This window comes from Chiloscyllium plagiosum, chromosome 4 (genome assembly GCF_004010195.1).
Source record: "Chiloscyllium plagiosum isolate BGI_BamShark_2017 chromosome 4, ASM401019v2, whole genome shotgun sequence".
NCBI lineage: Eukaryota > Metazoa > Chordata > Chondrichthyes > Orectolobiformes > Hemiscylliidae > Chiloscyllium > Chiloscyllium plagiosum.
The window spans coordinates 80,397,916-80,421,306 of record NC_057713.1 but is presented as its reverse complement, the minus strand read 5'-3'; positions in this window follow the sequence as shown (position 1 = coordinate 80,421,306).

Genomic DNA, 23,391 nt, shown 5'->3' with positions numbered 1-23,391 from the left:
AATCAATTGATCATCTGAATTGATTAACTTCATGATTGGTTTGCTTAAAACAGTAAAACAATTCCAAGTTATGAAGCAGACACAGCAAGTCAAAAGTTTACCATGGGTGCAGCTGACGGCCTAATAATAGACTAATTGAGAGACAGTCACAACATTGTATACATCACGCACTGTGAGTCCTCAAAGGTGAAATCTCTTAAAGACAATGTCACATACAATATATAAATCCAGAAAATGCTAGAGAAGCTTGGTATCTGTGCAGAGAGAAATAGAATTAACATTTCAAGTCCAATATTAATCTTCTTTGGAACATACATTTTGACCTTATTTCCACTCTCAAATATATTGATTAAATCTGCGCAATTCACGTGTGGAAAAAAATGTTGAATAAGCCAAATGCATCAGAATTCATGGCAACATAAACCTCAGCAGTAAAACTTTTCAAGATGGTAAGAACCATTCACTTTAAAATGTTACATCTTTCATTCACAAGTTTTGTCTTATACGCCCAATATTTAGATTAATCTAAGCTTTTTCCATACTTCAACTTGTTATGATGAAAGTTCTGTTCAGTACACAACTAATTGCAGCATCATTACTGTAATGATTATAACATGGTTAGTCAGCTGGACATAATAGAATATGTGTTGGAGCTGTTAATCTAGTCCAATCAGGGAGACCTGGCTGACAGATAAAAATGGGAACGTCAGCAATACTTTCTTTTTATTTATTCATTTGTGGGATGTGGGCATCGCTGGCTGGCCAGCGTTTATTGCCCATCCTTAGTTGCCCTTGAGAAGGTGATGGTGAGCTGCCTTCTTGAACTGCTGCAGTCCATCTACTGTGGGTTGACCTGTAATGCCACCTGGGAGTGAATTCCAGGATTTTGTCCCAGCAACAGTGAAGGAACAGCGATCTATTTCCAAGTCAGGATGATGAGTGGCTTGGAGGGGAACTTGAAGGTGGTAGTGATCCCAAATATTTGCTGCCCTTGTCCTTCTAGATAGACGTGGTCATGGGTGTGGAAGGTGCTGTCTGTGCATCTTTGGTAAATTTCTGAAGTGCATCTTACAATAAAGTTTGGTGGTGGAGGGCGTGGATGCTTGTGGATGTTTTGCAAATCAAATGTGCTGCTTTGTCCTGGATGGTGTCAAGTATTTTGAGCATTATTGGGGTTGTACTTATTCAGGTACGTGGGGACTATTCCGTCACACTCCTGACTTATGCCTTGTAGATGGTGGACAGGCTTTGGGAGTCATGAGCCAAGTTACTTGTTGCAGTATTCCTAGCCTCTGACCTGCTCTTGTAGCCATAAGTTTGTGTGGTGAGTCCAGTTGAGTTTCTGGTCAATGATAACCCCAGGATGTTGACAATGGGGATTCAATGATGGTAACACATTGAATGTCAAGAGGTGATGGTTAGATTGTCTCTTACTGGTGATGGTCATAGCACAGCATTTGTGTGGTGTGAATATTACTGGAGTTTATTACTGAATCTCCTTGGAGTTTGTCCAGATCTTGTTGTATTTGAATGTGGACTGCTTTAATATCTGAGGAATCATGAGTGGTGCTGACATCGTGCAATCATCAGCAAATATCCCTGCTTCTGATCTAATGGAGGGAAGGTCATTGATGAAGCAGCTGAAGTTGGTTATGCATAGGACACTATTCTCAGTGACTCCTGCAGAGATATCCTGGAGCTGAGATGACAGAGCACCTTCCTATTTGCCAGGTATGACTCAAACCAGCAGAGAGTTTGCCCACTAATACCCATTGGTTCCAGTTTTGCTAGGGCCCTCGATATACCTGGGAAGGTTTCCACATTTTCGGGTATGTGCCAGTGTTGTAACTATACTGGAACAGTGTGGCTAGAGGAGTGGCAAGTTCTGGAGCACAAGTCTTCAGTACTATTGCCGGAATGTTGTCAGAGCCCATAGCCTTTGCAGTTTCCAATGCCTTTTTGATATCACATGGAGTGAATCGAATTGGCTGAGGATTTGAATCTGTAATGCTGAAGACCACTGGAGAAGGCCAAGATGGGTCATCCACTCAGCACTTCTGGCTGAAGATTGCTGCAAAATCTTCAGCCTTATCTTTTGAACAGATATGCTGGGCTCTTGCATCATTGAGGATAGAGTATTTGTGGATCTTCCTCCTCCAGCGAATTGTTTAATCATTCACTACCATTCACGACTGGATGTAGCAGGACTGCAGATCTGACTTGTTGGTGGTGGGATCACTTAGCTCTGTCTGTCACTTGCTTTTATATGCTGTTTGGCATGCAAGTAGTCCTGTTTAGTGGCTTCACCAGGCTGACACCTCATCTTCAGGTATATTTCTGCGGACATATTTCAATTATTTTATCAATCTGCGAAGGTCTATAAGTTTGATTTTATTATGTTTGTATCTGGAATGATTATGTAACAATTGACCATTCATAAATGTGAACAAAGTTTCAATTAAACTAGTATGCCATGGCTCCTTGACATGAAAGGTGATGGCTATGGATCAGTTCATAAACACCTCCCACCCACCCTTCAATGTTTATTCATGGCGTTTTCCTCCATGAGGTAGAATTCCAGTGGAATTGTATTTTCCCTAATTTTCTATGCCTGCTGGCATTGACTCTCAAGAGGAGTCTAGCTGATGGTGTTGTAATTCTGGGTCCAGTGAGCCAATGCATATTACTGATAATGGTGTATACTTCCATACTTTAAGCTTTTCCTCATTTCCTCTTTTCATTACTGAATGTGATGGCTAAAGTAGAACGGACACTCTTTCAATACTCGGTCCTTCAATACTGTAGCCATTGCTATTCCTTAAGAGGTGAGGGCTTACAGTGAGCGTTGTAAGGGAATTTACCATAAAGAGCATCAGATCCAAGCTTAAAACTGTTGTCACTGGGATAAAGAACTGGAAATCAAGCCCTACTAATCCTGGAGTCATCTGAAAAATTACAAATTTCAGCAAAGTATGCAAGGTCTCCAATTTGCCTGTCAGATAGACCCAGGTTAACATTAAACATACACAAGGTTTTGATATTTAATAAGAACTATTACTTATTACAAATAAATAGATTCTAATCACAGGTAAACAATTATGCACTGTCGGCATTTAATTCTCCTTGGTAAAACTCTAATCCCCTTTTAATAACCCCTTATAGACAAAAAAACATTGGTGTTATGGGTGGAGGGAAAATAATGCTGAGGAAACCACTCAATAACAGAAGTCCACAGGATTCGATAAACTGTACCTTTTGTTTCCCAAATCCTTCAGTCCATTAATCTTTTCAATTACATTTCCTGACATCTTCACAGAGGTGCAGGGTCGGTAGTTTATGAATTCTAAAGGCTTTCTAAAGGGTAAATATGATAAATTGCTTAAAAGCAGCAGCTTACAGCAACTGTTGGAATAAAATAAATTCGCTTTCTTCAGGCTTTAGGTATTTTACCAGAGAGAGACATACTATCAGGCTTTCAGCTGTCCCAAGATGACTGCCAGTATCGTTCACACCCACAAGCTGTTCATCTACCCAGGACCCAATTAGATCATTGTCAGACTGATTGTCTTTGGCATCCAGAGTTGGTCACGATTCCACTCACCAGTCAGGAACCTGTTGCCAGCTGAAACTCATTTTGTATACAGACTGCCGGACCCAGCCCATCTACAAATGTCTTTCCCCCCTGCTTGAATAAAGCAACAGTGTAAATACCACACACACTGAATTTCAATAATTTGCTTTTAAAATGACAGCAATTCTTTCCTCAGTCCTTTGCTGTAATACGGTCTTTTTCTAGTTCACTCCACAATCAAAAATAAAGCAAATGAAAATACTGTGCTGTTTATATATCTAGTCACAAAGCACACTCTAGCACAGTCAATGATCAGAATCATAAATCTCAGCTGATTATTTTGTTTCATCCTCATTCCATTAAGTGCTGGTACCAATTAATAAAGTCCTCAGTCTTCTAGGATGAGACCAATTAGCTTATTATAGACCGTAGACTCAACCAAAACCTTTTCAGTCTATGTGGATCGGTATAACCTCATGCTAAGTCTACCTGTTGAATCATTCACAGGGTTTGCATGAATGTCCTGCTTTTGCAGCTTATTTTCTGAGTGACATGTTTATGATGATGAATAGAGAACTGACAGTAATCAACAGTCACCAATTGATAAGAAACCACAAACCTATTTAAAGTGATTTTACTGACTGTCACATGTCAGCATTATGTGTACTCCAGACTTGTGGCTATATGGACATTTTATCAACAGATTTATAGTTCTGACAACTATTTTAGGATGTTTATATAAATGGGTTTAAAAGTAGCACATGGCACAATGCCAGTACAGAATTTGAAAAGATGCAGCAGTTGTTTGAGCATAAAATCAAGTTTTGTGGACCTCTCATGGGGTGGCAGTATTGACAAATACAAAGGAAGTGGGACGAGGGGAGAGAGAAAAGTTGAACTCAGGAATCATACTGTGAGGAATAGAAGGAGAGAGATTACAGGGAGAAAAATGTAACAAATATTGATAGTAAGAGAAAGATTTGAAGCAAAGAATTAGCCAGATTAAAACACATAATTTTCTATGTTTGTTCACATTGATTTTGCTAGTGATTTATTGCCCATTCCTAGTTGCCCTTGAACTGAATAGATTGCTAGATAATTCCAGAAAGCAGTTAAGAGTTAACCACATGTTATGTGTCTGGAATCATATGTAGGACAAACTATGTAAGGATGGCTTATCGTCTTTCCTAAAGGACATTGATGAACCATATGCATTTTACAATCGACAATGGTTATACAGCCGCTAATGGACTAGCTTTTAATTACAGAAGTTTATTGATTTAAAATTTCACCACCTATCATGGTAAAATTTGAACCCATGTCCCTAAAATAATACTAAATAAAAACCGAGTGCTGGAGAAATTCAGCAGGTCTGGTGGCATCTATGAGAGAATCAGAGTTAATGCTTTCAGTCCAAATACTTGTCTTCAGAACTGGAACTCTGTTCCAAAGGTCTTTGGATGCGAAATATTAACTCTCCACAGATGCTGCTAAATTTGCCAAGTTCCTCCAGCATTCTCTGTTTGTTTTAGAATTCAAGCATTGCTTTTATCCCCAGGAAGTTAACTTGAGGAGCTGGATTACTATCATTACCATGGCAACACCATCTCTCAAATAAGGGGTGAAACCAAAAATGAGAAGGTGAGATAGCAGCAAGCTTAAGATAAGGAAATTTACTCTTTAACTTTCCATTTAAGTGTAATTATGAGAATTAAAGAAGTTCTGTAAATGATTTATGGATCTTAGATTGTGTTCATTGTATCCATAGATATACTGACAATTTGGTGCTACTGAAAGTGAAATTTTCAATTATATTGTCTTTATAAATGGTTAACACGTAGATCACAAAACAAAATACTTTGAAAAGGAGAGGTGGTAAGTTTAATTGAATTTGTCAAATGTTTAATTAAAAGTAGCAATAGTAAAAGTGGTCATTCCAACAAGAGGGAGGAAATTCAATCTAAGTCGTCCATAAAATAAAAAACCAAAAAAGCTAGCCTGCAGGGTGCCATTGGAAGGTAGACCAGCAACACAGAATAAGTATAAAACTAACTGAGCTCAGGGATTGTGGCCTAGCCTGCAGGCAGCAGTCGGGGGGTGGAGTAGCAGCACAGAGTGACCATAAACTAACTGAGCTCAGAGATTGTGGTCTAGCCTGCATGGAGCAGTTGGAGGCCGGAGCAGCAGCACAGAGTGATTTTAAAACTAACTGAGCTTGGGGATTGCGACCTAGCCTGTAGGGAGCAGTTGGAGGGTGGAGCAGCGGCACAGAGTAATTTTAAAACCAACTGAGCTTGGGGACCGTAGCCAAGCCTGTTGGGAGCAGTTGGAGGGTGGAGCAGCAGCATAGAATGAGTATAAAACTAACTGAGCTTGGGGATCATGGCCTAGCCTGCAGGGAGCAATTGGAGGGTGCACCAGGTGCAGCACAGAGTGAGTATAAAACTGAGCTCAGGACACATTATCAATGTGAAAAAAACTGGAGTGATATCACAGGGAACTTGTGCCCTGATTGGCTGGTAGGAAATATGCACTAAATTTGAAAAAGAACACAGCAAAGAAGTATTAATAGATTAATTAACTCATTCATAAGTTTATATACATAAAGTAATTAACTAAGTGGAGATTGCTGAGCAGCTGATGTGCTGTAGCTGTATGATGTGAGAGCTGGTAGTTCCCATTGTGAGCAGCAGTGACTGCAGCTGCAGCAAGTATTGGTTGCTGGAAGAACTTCAGTCCAGAGTTGATGAGCTGGAGTCGGAGCTTCAAACACTGCAGCACGTCCAGGAGGGGGGAGAAGTACCTGGACACTTTGTTTCAGGAGGCAGTCACACCTGGTAGATTAAATTCAGTCAGTGATCAGGGACAGCAGGATGTGATTACAAGTGAGGCAGGTAGAGGGATCCTGTATTCAGGAACTGTAGAGCCTCAGCTCTTGACATTGTCCAACAGGTACAAGGTGCGGATGAGGGAGGATAAGCCAGCTGACCGATGCACCATGGTACAGGAGGCTATTCAGGAGAGGGGATCAAAAAGAGACGAGTTAGTTGTAGGGGACTGTACAATTAGGGGGATTAGTAGTATCCATTGGAAGCAGGATTGAGAATCCCACATAGTGTGTTGTCTGCCTGGTGCCAGGGTGGGTGACATCTATGAGCAGCTTGAAAGGATATTGGAGCAGGAGGGAGAGAATCCAATTGTTGTGGTCCATGTTGGGACAAACAACATAGGCAAGACTAGGACAGATGACCAGTTTGGGGATTATCAAGCTGTAGGAACGAAATTAAGGAAGAGGTCCTCAAGGGTTATAATCTCTGGAATACTACCCAAGCCACGTGCAAATTGCCTTAGGGATAAGAAAATTAGGGAAGTAAATATGGCTAAAGGAGTGTGTGGGAAAGAGAGTTTCCATTTCATGGAGCACTGGCATCAGTTTTGGATCAGGAGGGATTTGTACCGTTAGGACAGTCTGCACCTGAACTGATTTGGAAGCAGTGTTCTTGTGAAAAGGATAAATGGGTGGTCACTAAAACATTAATCTAGTGAATTGGGGGAAGGGAAGGGGAAATTAATAGGAAGTGTTATGGTAAGTACAAAAGAAAGCAGCAGGTTAACATCTCTGCAGGAGAGTTTAACTACATCGAAGATTATGAAAGTAATTAAAAGGATGGAAAATTCAGGAGATATTATTAATGGAGATGTTAGAATTCAAAAAGAAAGTATAAAAACTAGCATAAAGGCACTTTACCTGAATGCTCATACCATTTGAAACAAGGTAGATGAGTTAACAATACAAATCATTGTGAATGAATATGATTTAGTAGCCATTATGGAGACCTGGTTGGAGGAAGGTCATGACTGGGAATTAAATATCCAAAGGTATCAGACTAATCTGAAGGACAGACAGGGGGTAAGGGAATTGGTGTAGCTCTAATATTTAAGGATGACATCAAGGAAGTAATGAGAGATGATATAGGTTCTATGGAGAATAAGGTTGAATCCATTTGGTTGGAAATTAGAAATTAAGAAGAAAAAGTCACTGAAAGGCATAATCCATAGGCCACCAAATAATAATATCACATTGGGGTGGGCAATAAACAAAGAAATAACTAATATCTGTAAAAATGGTGTGGCAATTATCATGGGGGATTTTAATCTACATGTCGATTGGCCGAACCAGGTCGGTTAAGGCAGCGTTGAGGAGGAGATCATTGAATGTCTCTGTGATAGTTTTCTTGAACAGTATGTAATGGAATCAGCAAGGGAGCAAGCTATCCTAGATCTGTTCCTGTGTAATAAGACAGGAAGAACTAATGATCTCATTTACGCATTGTCTTGAAAGGAATAATCACAGTATGGTTGAGCTTAGAATGTAGATGGAATGTGAGAAGATAAAATCCAATACCAGAGTCAAGTGCTTAAACAAAGGAGTCTACAATAGGATGAAGGAGGAGTTGGCTAAAGTGGACTGGAAGCAAAGATTTTATAGTAGGACAGTGGAGGACTTTAAAAACAAATTGTCAAAGCAATCAGCAAAAATATATACCAGTGAAAAGGAAGGACTGTATGAAAAGGGGTAAACAACCGTGGATGACCAAGGTTATCAAATCGAAAGATAAGGCATACAAAGTGGCAAAGATCAGTGGGAAATGAGAAGGTTATGTTGCAGCTATATAAGGTGTTGGTAAGGCCACAACTGAAATGCTGCATGTAGTTTTGTTCTCCTTACTTGAGAAAGGATGTACTAGCATTGGACAGAGTGCAGAGGAGGTTCACTAGGTTGATTCCAGAATTGAGAGGGTTGGCGTATGAGAAGAGATTGGGTACACTGGGATTATATTCATTGGAATTTAATAGAATGAGGGGGTATCTTATAGAAACATATAAAATTATGAAGGGAATAGGTAAGATTAGAAGTAGAGAGGATGTTTCCACTGGCAGGTGAAACTAGAACAATTGGGATAGCCTCAAAATTAGGGGAGCAGATTTAGGACTAAATTGAGGAGGAACTTTGTCACCCAGAGTGTTGTGAATCTATGGAATACCCTGCCAAGTGAAATAGTTAGTCTACCTCATTGAATGTTTTTTAAAGTTAAGATGATTTTTTTGAACAGTAAAGAAATTAAAGGTCATGGTGAGAGAGTGGGTAAGTGGAGCTGAGGCCATTCAAAGATTTAGTCATGATCTTACTGAATGATGAAGTGAGCTTGAAGGGTCAGATGGCATAGCCCTGCTCCTGATTCTTATGTTTTTATGTACTGCAGATGCTGGAAATCTGAAATAAAAATTGTGAGTTCTGGAGAAAGTCAGCAGATCTGGCAGCAACAATCAAGAGACTCCCTCTTACTGAAAACAAAAATGCTGGAAATCACAGTGGGTCAGGCAGCATCCATGGAGACCAATCTAAGCTTCGAATTTAGATGACACTTCATAAGCCTCCCTCTTCCTGTTTGCTGCCAATGATTCTGATCCCTCTTTAAATCTGCTATGTTTCTTAGGAATCCTGTTTTTGATGTTTGCTCAGTCTGCTTATTTTTGGATATACTTTTCAAATTTTAGCAGTATGATTGGACCATAGGATTAGTTGTTCCCGTCCATCTACTTTTAATAGCTTCACTGTGGGAGTGTCCAAGTAGAAAATTGTATGTAACCCAAACATTTCACATTTGTGTTTCTTATTACCATTCTGAATCAACATCATACATTATCACTTAAATACACTAATTGTAAAAATATCATCTTAAGAAGGGAATTGGATCTGATAATCTAATATGATCTGAATTTCCCCATTTTGAATCATGTCAAAATATACTTTGGTATAAATACTGTTGAACAGAAAAGGAATATTAGTTCAAAGGGATTATGAAAACCACTCTGCTTGGTCACACAGTTGGTGGTGAGATACACAGTTGAGATCTTGAATTAATTTTGATTTTTGTTATGTAAAAAGTCATGTGACTTTAACAGAGCTTTTTGGTTTCCAACTTGTGTTCAAACATACCTGCTGATCTTCTTATATTTCAAATAGGATGATTTTTGGTGACAAATAAAATTAGTTATGAAAATACAAATAAGTAGGGTGGCATTTGTTATATTCCAATCCCACAGGCATGACAACCTTTCTGATAGAACAGACTGAAATAATCTTCACCAGCAAATATAATTAGGCTGTTATCCACAGATTAAATCTTCAATACATTGTGGACAGGACAATTTAAACCAAATAAGCATTATTTTGTACACATTATGTCCTAAGATAGGATGTTCTGAACTTTCAAATAAATTCATTGGCTATTCAATGTTTTTTAATATCCTTAAGACATGAATAGCATGATTATAAATGCAGGTATTTTCATTTCTTTTTCTCACTTACTGGTTGCTGTAGCACATTGTTAGCAGCTCCTCCTTTAACATGCATCCTTTGATTGATCATGTCTCTTGGCCTTCAATCACAGTCATTCTATTCATGGCTGTCAAGTCAGAAAGGAAAAAGAGGAAGATATTGGCTGGCTGAACCTGTTCTCGCATTGAAGAGCTGCTCTGTTAACTATTCTCACTTCCTCCAAATAAAATATGTTGTTTTGTAAAACCGTATGCTAGGTTTGCTTTTTAGTGGGATATTTGGAGCAGTTCTTGTTTCGTTCCTAATGGATCTTGCCCGAATCTGTCTTTCTGATATATTGATCATTGTATTGGTGCCATTCAATGCTGTGATTCAGAATTGGAAAATGTTATGAGATTTGCTCCCAATTTAAACCCTTCTCTCACCTTTCACATAATGCATGTATGACTCTTTCTTTTCTTGACTTGTTTGTTTCCATACCTGAGGATAGGCTATCAATGAATGTATTCTACAAGTCCAGCGACTTATGCAGCTACCTTGAATATATTTCTTCAGACCCTTTTTTTGCAAGGAAATCTATTTCTGCTGTTTTAATAAACAATTACTCATCAGCGATTAAGTTGCCAATGGGTCAGTTTATTTAAAATATTAGAGAGAGAATATCCATGCAAACAATCCGGCCGGCTGGGTCCCATCAATGTACAAACAGCGCATGGTATCTTCCATTATGAAAACTCTTAAAGACAAAGTACATGAACAACACAACCTTCCATACCAGCACCTCTCATACAACATTTTTTTAATCCTCAGCTGCAGGATTTCACCCTTTCATCCACCACCCTCTGTCCTAGCTGGTAAAACCTTTAACCAAGTCCATCACAGTTCCTGCACTTTGACTCTCACACCTCCCTCTCCAAACTGGTCCATGATGTGGCACCTGATGCCCTCAATTTCCACCCCAGTACCTCCTTATTCAACAGATCATCCTCCAGCATTTCCATCAAGTCCAGCATAAGGTCACCATGAAATACATCTTCCCTTTCCCTCCACATTCAGCTTTCTAAAGGCACTGTCCCTTCTGTGACACTCTTGTCAGTTCCTCAACTTAAGAACAATGGAAGGTGCAGTTATTGCATGATTTGCTGGATATTTCCAGTGTTTTATTTCAGATTTCCCATATTTTCAGTTGTTTGCTTTTGTGCCCTGAAGCTGTGCCTGGGGCAAAACTTTGGATCTATAGAACAGAATCTGTCTCTCTTTTTATCTTATTAGTCTATCTTCAATTAAATCAATAGCACCCATTGCAATAATAACTCGTCTGATTAGTAATTTTTTTAAAATATTGTTTCATAATTGCATCTTTATATTACTAAAACACAGCCGTAAATGCTTTCCAAAATTGCCATTTCAGAAATTTTCCTTTTGAACTGCCCAAATAATTTATTGAGATAAAGCTGACAATATTATACAGAAATCTATGCTACATATAGCAGAATTTCTGTTGTTTGCTTTAATAGAGGAGCCTTTATAGGATTGTGAAATTTGGTACATAATTTAGAATTCTCAAATTTTGATCTTAAGCATTTGATATGACTGTTTAGATATAAAGACAAAAAAATACTACAAGTAATATTCGTATTATTTAATCTTTTTTTGGGCAGAACAGCTTATACCGAACAATGTGATGATTGATGGAAGCAGGATGCATAAAAGGTGACAAAATGAGCCTTTATCCTGTCAAACTTCTGGCATGTAATCAGGAAAAGCAGATTTTTGGAGCAGGAAGGTCTCACTATATTTAGCGTGGCTTGTTGGTTATGAAAAGTGTAAATGATCCAGTAAAATTAAATTATTCAACAAAATATTCTGTCCTTTTTACTATGAACTGGCAGGAAACATTACCTCCATCACCCACTGGCATTTATCCTTCCGTGATCCTATTGCTAGGCTAGATAGCGACATAGTTTTCCTGAGTTTAGCTAACATCTGCTTGCCAATCATCCAACAAAGGCCTCAGGCAAACTTTTGTTCCATTGTCTATACGCCACAGATCTAATGCCTGTATTGACAGTTGAGTTTATATTATTTTTGTTTTGGTTGCTGACATATTTCTGGCTTTTATTAAGTAGTACTTTCTATAGCCATGTTGACTGCTTCAGAGGGCATGTAACAGCTACAAAATGAGTATTGCTTGGCTGTGTTTTGAGGCTCATTAATATATTTATGCAGGAAATAGTAATAACACAGATATCCAACCTGGAAAGTGGAAAGCCACCCAGATAGCCTGTCGGCAACCCAACCAGTGTCCCCACCTCAACCATCAATAAAATGATGGAAGGTGTGGATGACTGCGTTATCAAGTATCACCTACTCAACTGGGCATTGATGCTTGGTTTGGGTTCTGCCAGGACCACTCCACTCCAGACCTCATTAGAGCTTGGCCGAAACAGAGATAAGAGGTGAGATGAGAATGACTGACTAAATTTGGCATCAAAGTAGCATCTTAACAAATGTAGATTCATGCAGCCCAAAAGAAAAACAGAAGCCAATGAAAACCTGGGAGCAACTTGTCCATGAGTTGAAGCTACACCGAGCAAAAAGGAAAATTGTTACTGTCGTTGGAGACCAATCACCTCAGGACCAGGAATATCATGCTGCATGAGTTCCTCAGGGCGGTATATAAAGTTCCATCATAGAATCATAAAATCACTACCATGTGAAAGTAGGCCATTTTGCCCATTGAGTCCATACTGAACATCTGAAGAACATCCCATCCAGACCCAGCCCCCTACCCTATCCCTGCATTTCTCATGGCTAATCTACCTAACCTACACATCTCTGGACACTATGGGCAACTTAGCATCGTCAATCCACCTAACGTGCATATGTTTCGATTGTGGAAGGATACTGCGACACCCACAGGAAACCCATGGAGACATCAGAAGAATGTGCAATTTCCACACAGATGTCCCCCGAGTGTGGAATCGAACTTGCTCCCTGGTGCTATGAGGCAGTAGTGCTGTCCCATCATTTTTAACTTATGTATCAGTGACCTTTTCTTCATTTTATGGTCAGCGATAAGAATGTTCTTTGAATATTACTATATTCGGTATATTACTATATTCAGAGCTCCTCAGATAATAAAGTGATGCATGTCTACATGCATCCAGACCTAGATAATGTTCAGGTTGGGGTGATAACCGGGAAGCAACTTTTGTGCCTCACAAGTGCCAGACAGTGACATGCTTCAAAAAGAGAGAGCCTCGCCATTTGCTCTTGCCACTCAATAGCATGTCTAAAGTCAAAGTCAAGGTAGATGTCTGGAATGCGCTCAATAAATATTTTAAGAGTAAAAGTAACTCAGAAGTTGAAGGCTGGGTTTTCCCATCCTGATGCAGGGCGAACCTATTCTGAGCAAGATTTAAAAATGTCAGGACTTCATTCCAAGATTCCTGACTTGTTTCCATCACTGGCAATTTTCAGTGGAATGGGACAAGGATGCAAACACATCCAGCAGCCCTGGATGTGGATACCTCCAAGTGTCTTCCATGGAAGTGCTGAAGAAGCTCAAAATCTCTGGCAGCATCTGTGGAGAGGGAACTGTGTTAATGTTTTGAGAGCAGTATAACCTTTTTTTGGAACTGGTTATTTCAGATCTCTAGCATCCACAGTATTTTGCTTCTACTTGATGCAGAAGGGCTTTTGTAAACTCACACCATCTAGGATGAGTGAACATTATTTTGTGGTCTGGAACCCTTTGACAGGTAAACCAAAACATGTGTAGTATTGATAACTACATATGTCAAAATTAACTGGTGTGTAACTTAATGTATTTACTTCAATGTTTGATGACAGCATTTTGTTCTTAAAAGATATGTGTTAAATGAACTTGCATTGTAAAAATTGAATTGTTTTCAGATGTATTAGAGTACATTATCATTGTATAAAGTGCTGTTCTGCATTGAACAGTATTAAGATTCAGACTTGACTGTGACATTCCCCGTGACTTAACCTTTAATTATGGAGGGGCTGTCTTTGGTATGGAAACAAGGAGTATGAAGGGAATGTGAAAAGGCCCTAGGTTTTCATGGTGACAGGGTATGTTGGTGTGTAGAGGTCAGTGGGTGGATGGGAGTATGGAGGAATATGGAGGTGGGTGATGTTTAAGGAACCTCACAATCATCTACAAATGGTAGATGGAGCTCGTAAGAAGTGATCTGCCAGTGTAGGAGGATGACAGTGCTGGCTTTTCAAATTCAAGCCAAGACCTCCAATATTTATTTATGTCCAGTATCTGAATTCAGAACCGGACTGTTTTTATCCAGTTTTGCAGATGGAAATAATATAAACAATTGAAGAAAAACTTGTGATGCATCTAGAGACTTTTCAAAGAGATTTGATTCATTTATGGAAATAGCTGTACAGATGGCAACTGAATTTTAACACCAACACGTTGCTCATAATGAATAGAATAATCTGTGATAGAAAGTCAAAATATGTAGTAGAGCTAGGTGGCTTAAAAACTGACTTTGAGGACATGGAATGGTTACATAAAACCTGGAGTCAAGAATTGGGGACGGAAATCTCCTTAGAAATGTGGGAGGACATCTGGGAAAATGCCAAGAAGATCTCTATCTGTAACAGAACTCAGGCTACTCAATTGAAGATAGTTCACAGGGTTCAGATGGCATCTAAACGACTTGCAAAGTTCAAGGCAGGAGCATCTTCAATGTGTCCTAAGTGCAAAATCGAACTTGGTACTCTCACACATTGTCTGTGGACATGCCATAAGATCTGCATGTATTGGGACAGAGTAGCGAATGCCCTGACAAAGACTTTGGGTATAGAGATTGGATTGGACCCTGTGTTTCTACTCTTGGGCTCCCCAAATTTCCCCTCCTTGGATGTATACGGGAGGAAATTATTCACTATCCTTTCCTTTTGTGCGAGGAAAAATATTTTAGTGAATTGCGTATCCGAAAGTCCCCCGGGGCTTTCAAACTGGCACAGGATAGTCATGGAATATATCCCCCTTGACTTCCTTACGAATATGGTACACCAAAAAAATGGAATTACTTTATAGAACGTGGCAGCCCTATTTGAACTACATTGACACAGATATTTCAGCCATATTGTCCAGGGCCTTTGCTTAGATGTGGTAATGGTTCCGGCTGGTTCGGGGGCTACGACTTGGTATAAATCTATTTTGAATATGTATTTAGTTATTTATCTACTTATTTATTGTCTTTTCTCCTTTTGTTTATAGTTAGTAATGCATGATATCCTATTTTATGTTTTGGTTGTTTGTAGAATAGATTAGTAGTTAGTTTTTTTTAACCTTATATTGGCATTGTTATTATATTGTAAAGTGAAATACACTAGTTTGCATTATTTTTGTAATTTTGTAAAAAATCTCAGAAATCTTCTTTTTCAATAAAAATATCTATTAAAAAAACTGACTTTGGATTAATAAATATCTTTGTCTCTGTGTAGATATTGTGGACTGCCACTTAATAATAAAAAAATGCCAAGTACTAGGATGTAGATGCTAGAATAGTGCAATGTGAATGATAATTACCTGACCACATTACATTTGTAATCAATACAAATTGGTTTGTATCTTACACAAAGGCTGGGTAAGTACTGGAAAATCATTCTATCCAAAGCAGAAAAGAAAATGATGCTATTGAGTTTTATTTCTATAGCCTGCATGTGGCATCACTGAAGGGTTTTCTTTTTGGAAGGCAACCTGATTGACAAGCTGGACTTCTGCTTGAATGGGGAGCATCAAAGATGAAGAGGCAAGGCTAGGATTGTTCCATAAAAGGCTATGGCCATCTCCAGGTTGTCTTGGGTGTTGGAGAAAGTGAGGTGGCAGGGAATAGGTGATCAGAGACCATTGAGTATTAAGCGGGTCACAACTCAGAAACCTTAAAAGGGTAAAGTCAGGGTTTTGTGGGATTGTAAGGTAGTTGTTAAGCTAGGCATGGGTGTATTGGAGGACTAGAGGAGCATTTAGTGGCCCATACAGAGCAATTTGGAATAAATTGTAGGGATGGGCTGGGGAGGTGAGAAGAGAAGGATGCTTTAAACGAGTGGTCACTCTGATTGTTCAGGCAGGCATGTACTCCTGGATCTAACTGACAGTACTCGCCTGGGTTTAGGTAGCGGATCTTCCATAGTTTCCAAGGAAACCTGGCCATCCACAATTAAATAAAGCATGTTGCATAACAAAGAATCTGTCAAGCTCATTCTATATTTAAAACGCCAGCATGCTTCCTTTTAGCAGAATATTCACTCATCCTTTTCCCCAGTTCCATCTTTATTAAAAATAAGTTAGGAAGGTTGGTATGAAAAATGTGTATTTCTCATATTTTCATCCTCCACACAAATCTAAATCTCCTGTATTTTATGGGTAAAATAACCATTATGTGTTAAAAATGATGAAATATAAAGAAAGGTAAGCCATCTTAAATTCAGAGGGACCCTCTAAGGAGGAGAATAAAGTTTGAATGAATTTGAATCAGTACAGCCTAGACAAAAGATGGTTAAGAGGGATCTTGTTGAAATATGAGTTAGTAAGGCCAGAATTTTCACTTGTGGGTAAGAACAGAGTCACAGAGTTAGAGTAATTCAACCAAAGCCAGTCATACATTAGAGTGTTAAAATAAATGAGGGGAAATATTGCTTGATTGACCAGTCTGACTCTCTGACCCATATTGTCAATTGCACAATGTTTACTTACACCAGATGAAGAGGAATAAGATGTTTGCATTTTCTGCCATTGACACTTTAATGATTCCTTATGTTGACACTTCTAATGGCCGATAGCAATAAGAAATTGTTTTCAAAGCAGAGGAGAAGTTGAGAATAAATAGATTTTTATGGGGATTTCCTATTGTTCCCGCCTCAGGCAACTGTCTTTGTGGAGTTTGCTCATTCTCCCCATGTCCCCATGTCTGCGTGGGTTTGCTCCGGTTTCCTCCCACAGTCCAAAAATGTGCAGGTTAGGTGAATTGGCCATGCTAAATTGCCCGTAGTGTAAGGTGAAGGGGTAAATGTAGGGGAATGGGTCTGGGTGGGTTGCTCTTCGGAGGGTTGGTGTGGACTTGTTGGGCCGAAGGGCCTGTTTCTACACTGTAAATAATCTAATAATCTTCTTGATGCATACTATTACTGACTTGTACAAATGTCAAAAACACAAGGATTCCCCTGCTTGATCACTATACAAAGGTTACAACTGGTAGTGTATATTTGTGAACATCATCTAAATACAGGATCCGTCTACTAGACTATGATTTCTGCTCTCCAATCTCCATTTCTTCCAATAGCCTTTTCACATCCAACGTTTAAGTTCTCACACAATGAAGGATTAAAAAGTTAATTAAAACAGTTAAAATTTAGGTCAGTTTAAATCATGTCAATCCTTTTAAGATATTCATCAGCTTATATCACAGAATCACAGAACATTCATTTATTTTTACCATCCAGCCTATTGTGCCTGCAGTGATTCTGTTACCTGGTACCAATCTTTTGCCTTTCTCCATATCCCTGCAAACCATTTCTATCCACATAAGCATCCAATAGCCTTTTGTATACCCGGTTGAACTTGCCTCCACCACATTTCCAGGCAATGGATTCCACATCCTAACTACTGTGTTTAAAAAGTTTTTTCCTCATATTACTCTTACGTTAGTCATCACTTTAATTCAGTGTTTTCTTGTGCTTGTTTCTTTTATAAGCGAGAACAGCTTCTCCCTATCTAATCTATTCAGCCCACTCATGATTTTGAAAACATTTTCAACTCTCTTCTTAGTTTGCTTCTCTCCAGGGAGAACACTCTCAATATTTTAATCTAACCTCATAAGTGAAGTTTTCCATCGCTAGAATCCTTGTTGTAAAATCATTCCTGCCGTCTCATTCACATCTTTCCTATTATGTAGCACCCACAGCTATACATAATACTCCAGCTGAGGTCTAACAAGTGCCTTGTGCAAGTTCAGCATCATCTCTCTCTTTTTGTACTCTATACCCCTATTAATAAAGCCAAGAACACTATTAGCTTTATTAGCTGCTCTCGCTCCATGTCCTGCCAGCTTCATTGATCTGTATGCATCTACACCTAGCTCCTCTGCTCCTACATCCTGTTTAGAATTGTACGCTGTATTTGATATCATCTTTCAATGTACTACCAACTAAACGCATCACCTCATTTCTCTGCAACAAACCTCATCTGCTACCTATACACCCACTCCACCAACTTGTCAGTGTTTTTTTGGAGTTTTATGCTGTCCTCCTCACAAATATTCCTTGACTTCACAGGTGTCACTTCAAATTGGATATCTTCCCGCAGTGTTACCTATGTCAGATCCTGGGCATGCCTTGGGGATGCACCATCACCAAAGAGGAAGTGCTGCACAAGATTGGTAAGAGGTACATACAGGACATTGGGACAGGCAGGATGTCTTCAATGCCAGAACAGCAAAGAAGTATATACCACCATGTGGAAAACGTAGGTGTGGCTGGCCAAAGAAGACCTAGAGAAGAATATTTCAGGAGAATGTTGAAGAACAAGACACTACTTGGGCTGAACTGCAAGAGATTATGCTGAACCGTGAGCAGTGGCAGAGTCTTGCTCCCCACTGACCAACAGGGACCTGAGAAACTAAGTCTAACTGAGTTTGTGTATTCAATAATACCATATAGCAAAAAAAGTAATGAAGGACAGCAGACTCTGAAGCAGAAGACAGAATCTCTGTTTTAAAAAAGGGCTAAAAGCAAGCTACCAGGCCTTAATTGTGTCAATCAGTCTGTTCTTCCGAGAGTGATGTCTACCCTATGGTGAATACTTATCAGCATTCAGCATTCCTGATAAAGTCAGCACTGTAACTTAAAAGCATCAGTTTTAACACTGCATGCATCTTCTAGACGTTAGGAAATAACTATGCTAGTGCTAATGGATCCCTGGTGTCAAATTTATATACAAGTTGACAAGTACTCTCATCACATGACCAAGAAGATTCCTATATTTTCCAAGATACAGACAGTGACAGCTTGCCACCCAACAGCGTGTCTATCTGACTGCTGCCTTTCTAAGGGCTTCAAGCCTATAGGATCGTATACAGACCGAGAGATCAGATGCCTGGGTGGGTCCATGACCTGGGAAGGGAGGAGGAATTAATTAATAATCAACTTAGAACATAGCGTATGTGTGAGACCCTGCAGATTCCCTACAAGAAATGAAGGATAATCCCCATAATTTTTGCCGCTTGAATTTACATTTCCCTTCGCTCCCTGGAGTTATTAACTGTTCGTGATATTTTAAAACTGACACTATCACATCAAGCACTTCCTTTCCATTGAGATCAATGGAACCTCAAGTTTGAAGACATGGAGATCCGCTCATCAGTGGATTCAGTATTATTCATTTTATATGATTGGCAAGAGTTAAATATCCCCTTTCTATCTGCAGCCACACAGTAGGTTGTCCAAGCAATTTCCCATGCTTTGTTAACCAGCCATTGCTGCTCATAGAAGAGAATAAATATGAACCAAAAATGCATTAAACTTTTTTTCCTCAAGTTTAGGTTTTAAATATAGAGAGTTTGAATTTTGCTATGCATGAGCAAATCAGCAATCAACTTGCAGCATAGAAAATCTATGTCAAGACTTAGGAACCACTCAAATTGCTATTTCTCATCTATTAACCATGGGAAAATGCCATATCTTCATTTATTCCCCTTTGCTTGTAATAAAGTTGCATTTACAAATTGATCACCTGTACAATTCCACACTGACAGTTAAGCCGAGTAATTTATGCATAATAGTAGCATAGTGACACACTGACAATTCAGCAGCGTAGGGTTAATATACTGTAGACATGGGTTCATATCCTACTACACTGAGTTAATAAATCTGGAATTGAAATCTGGTCTAAATAATGGCACCTATGAAACTATCAATGATTGTTGTAAAAAACATATTTGGTTCACTGATGTCTTTTAGGGAAGGAAATCTGCTATCCTTGCCTGGTCTAGCCTGAATGTGACTCCAGATCCATAGCAATGTTGCTGCCTCTAGTGTAGCAGGCCACTTAGTTTAAGGGCAATTTGGGATGGACAACTATGGTGACTTAGTGATGACTATATAACATTAAAAACATTTTTAAAAAGGCATGGACACTTTTTTAAAGGTTTTTTTTTATTGTTAATAAGCAGGAAGAGAATAATTGAAAACATGGAGCATCATTCATTAAAGCTTTGAATTGTCTCAGAAGATGTTAATAATGTCAAAAATTACTTTTTTTTAAAAGAATGTCACTTTTTTCTTCTTTTTTGCCAATCTTTCTTTCCCTCTCTTTATTTTCATTTCCACATCTGATTCAGCATTTCATTCATGCATCTAATGCATCCTGCTTCTTGATCCTTTCTCTGTTTATTTCTCAATTGCTGATTCTCATTAGTGTAAGAAATGTCTTAATGTCCACTTATTCACCAAGATCCAAGATGCCTAGTTTACAATATCATCAATTCATATTTCTAGCAACTTTGTGGACACAAAACATAGATGTCAAAATGTGCAAAACCAAATCTGACAATGGGGCATGATCTGGTCCTTTGTGATCATGTACACTTACTTTCTAATTTTTTTCCACTGTAGATTTTTCTGTCTACCTTTATCATAGAAATTGCCCACAGAAATCTATCAATCTATAATCACAATCTCCCACCCAGTGCTAGTGGAGTCATGACGTTAGAGGGTACAATTACGCTGTGTTGTAATTAGTTTGTGACAGAAGTTCATGATATCTTGTTATTTATGAATACAAAAGATAAGGCTGAAGCATTTGCAACAATCTTCAGCCAGAAGTACCAAATGGATGATCCATCTTGGCCTCCTCCAGTGGTTCCCAGCATCACAGATGCCAGACTTCAACCAATTCGATTCACTCCACATGACATTAAGAAATGATTGGGGACACTGGATACTGCTAAGGCAATGGGCCCTGACAACATTCCAGCAATAGGACTGAAGACTTATGTTCCAGAACTTGCTATAACCTTAAACAAGCTGTTCCAGTCAGCTACAACATTGACACCTACCTAACAATGTGGAATATTGTCTGGGTTTGTCCTGTACATAAAAAGCAGAGGACAAATCCAACCACACCAGTGGGCGGCACGGTGGCACAGTGGTTAGCACTGCTGCCTCACAGCGCCAGAGACCCGGGTTCAATTCCCGCCTCAGGCAACTGACTGTGTGGAGTTTGCACGTTCTCCCCGTGTCTGCGTGGGTTCCCCCCGGGTGCTCTGGTTTCCTCTCACAGTCACAAAGATGTGCAGGTCAGGTGAATTGGCCATGCTAAATTGTCCGTAGTGTTAGGTAAGGGGTAAATGTAGGGGTATGGGTGGGTTGCGCTTTGGCGGGTCAGTGTGGACTTGTTGGGCCGAAGGGCCTGTTTCCACACTGTAATGTAATCTAAAAATGTTACAGCCCCATCAGTCTACTTTCGATCATCAGTAAAGTATTGGATGCTGTAATCAACCAGGCTATCAGTGCTGAGCACCAGCTTAGCAACAGCCTGCTCATTAACGCCTCCTTTGGATTCTATCAGGATCATTCAACTCCTGATCTCATTACAGCCTTGGTTCAAACACGAAAAGAGCTGAATTCAAGAGATGAGGTGAGATTGACAGCCTTTGACATTAAGACTGTGTTTGACCAAGTGTGGCATCAAAGAACCCCAGCAAAACTGGAATCTATGGGGATCAGGGAAAAACTCTCTGCTGGTTGGTCATACATGGCGCATAGAAAGGTAGTTGTGACTTTTAGAGATCATAAATCTCAGTTCCAGGACATAGAGTCATAGAGATGTATAGCATGGAAACAGACCTTTCGGTCCAAGCTGTCCATGCCAACCAGATATCCCAACCCAATCTAGTCCCACCTACAGCACCTGGCCCATATCCCTCCAAACCCCTCCTATTCATATTACCAGCCTCCACCACTTCCTCTGGCAGCTCATTCCATACACGTACCACCTTCTGCATGAAAAAGTTGCCCCTTAGGTCCTTTTTATATCTTTCCTCTCTCACCGTAAACCTATGCCCTCTAGCTCTGAACTCCCTGACACCAGGGAAAAGACTATTTTTTTTATCGTATCCATGCCCCTCATAATTTTGTAAATCTTTATAAGGTCACCCCTAAGCCTCGAACACTCCAGGGAAAACAGCCCCAGCTTGTTCAGCCTCTCCCCATAACTCAAATCCTCCAACCCTGGCAACATTCTTGTAAATCTTTTCTGAACCCTTTCAAGTTTCACAACATCTTTCCGATAGGAAGGAGACCAGAGTTGCACGCAATATTCCAACAATGGCCTAACCAATGTCCTGTACAGCTGCAACATGACCTCCCAACTACTGTACTCAATACTCTGATCAATGAAAGAAAGCATACCAAACGCCTTCTTCACTATCCTATCTATCTGCGACTCCACTTTCAAGGAGCTATGAACCTGCACTCCAAGGTCTCTTTGTACAGCAACACTCTCTGGGACCTTACCATTAAGAGTATAAGTCCTGCTAAGATTTGCTTTCCAAAAATGCAGCACCTCGTATTTATCTGAAATAAACTCCTCTGCCGCTTCTCAGCCCATTGGCCCATCTGGTCCAGATCCTGTTGTAATCTGAGGTAACCCTCTTTACTGTCCACGACACCTCCAATTTTGGTGTCATCTGCAAACTTACTAACTATACCTCTTATGCTCACATCCAAATCATTTATATAAATGACAAAATGTAGAGGACCCAGCACCAATCATTGTGGCACTCCACTGGTCACAAGCCTCCAGTCTGAAAAACAACACCGCACCATGAACTTCTGTCTTCTAGCTTTGAGCCAGTTCTGTATCCAAATGGCAAATTCTCCCTGTATTCCATGAGATCTAACCTTGCTAACCAGTCTCCCATGGGAACCTTGTCGAACGCCTTACTGAAGTCCATATAGATCACATCTATCACCCTGTCCTCATCAATCTTCTTTGTTACTTCTTCAAAAAACTCAATCAAGTTTGTGAGACATGATTTCCCACACTAGATTGGAGTGGGGATATCATTTATTGTATCCGTTGTTCCCGATGCGGTCTCCTCTACACTGGGAAGACTGGACGCCTCCTAGCAGAGCGGTTTAGGGAACCTCTCCGGGATACCCGCACCAATCAACCCCACCACCCTATAGTCCAACATTTCAACTCCCCCTCCCACTCTGCCGAGGACATGCAGGTCCTGGCGTCCTCCACAGCCGCTTTCTCACTACCCGAGGCGTGGAGGAAGAACGCCTCATAGTTTGCCTCGGAACACTTCAACCCCAGGGCATCAATGTGGACTTCACCAATTTCCTCATTTCCCCTTCCCCCACCTCACCCCAGTTCCAACCTTCCAGCTCAGCACCGCCCTCATGACCTGTCCTACCTGCCTAT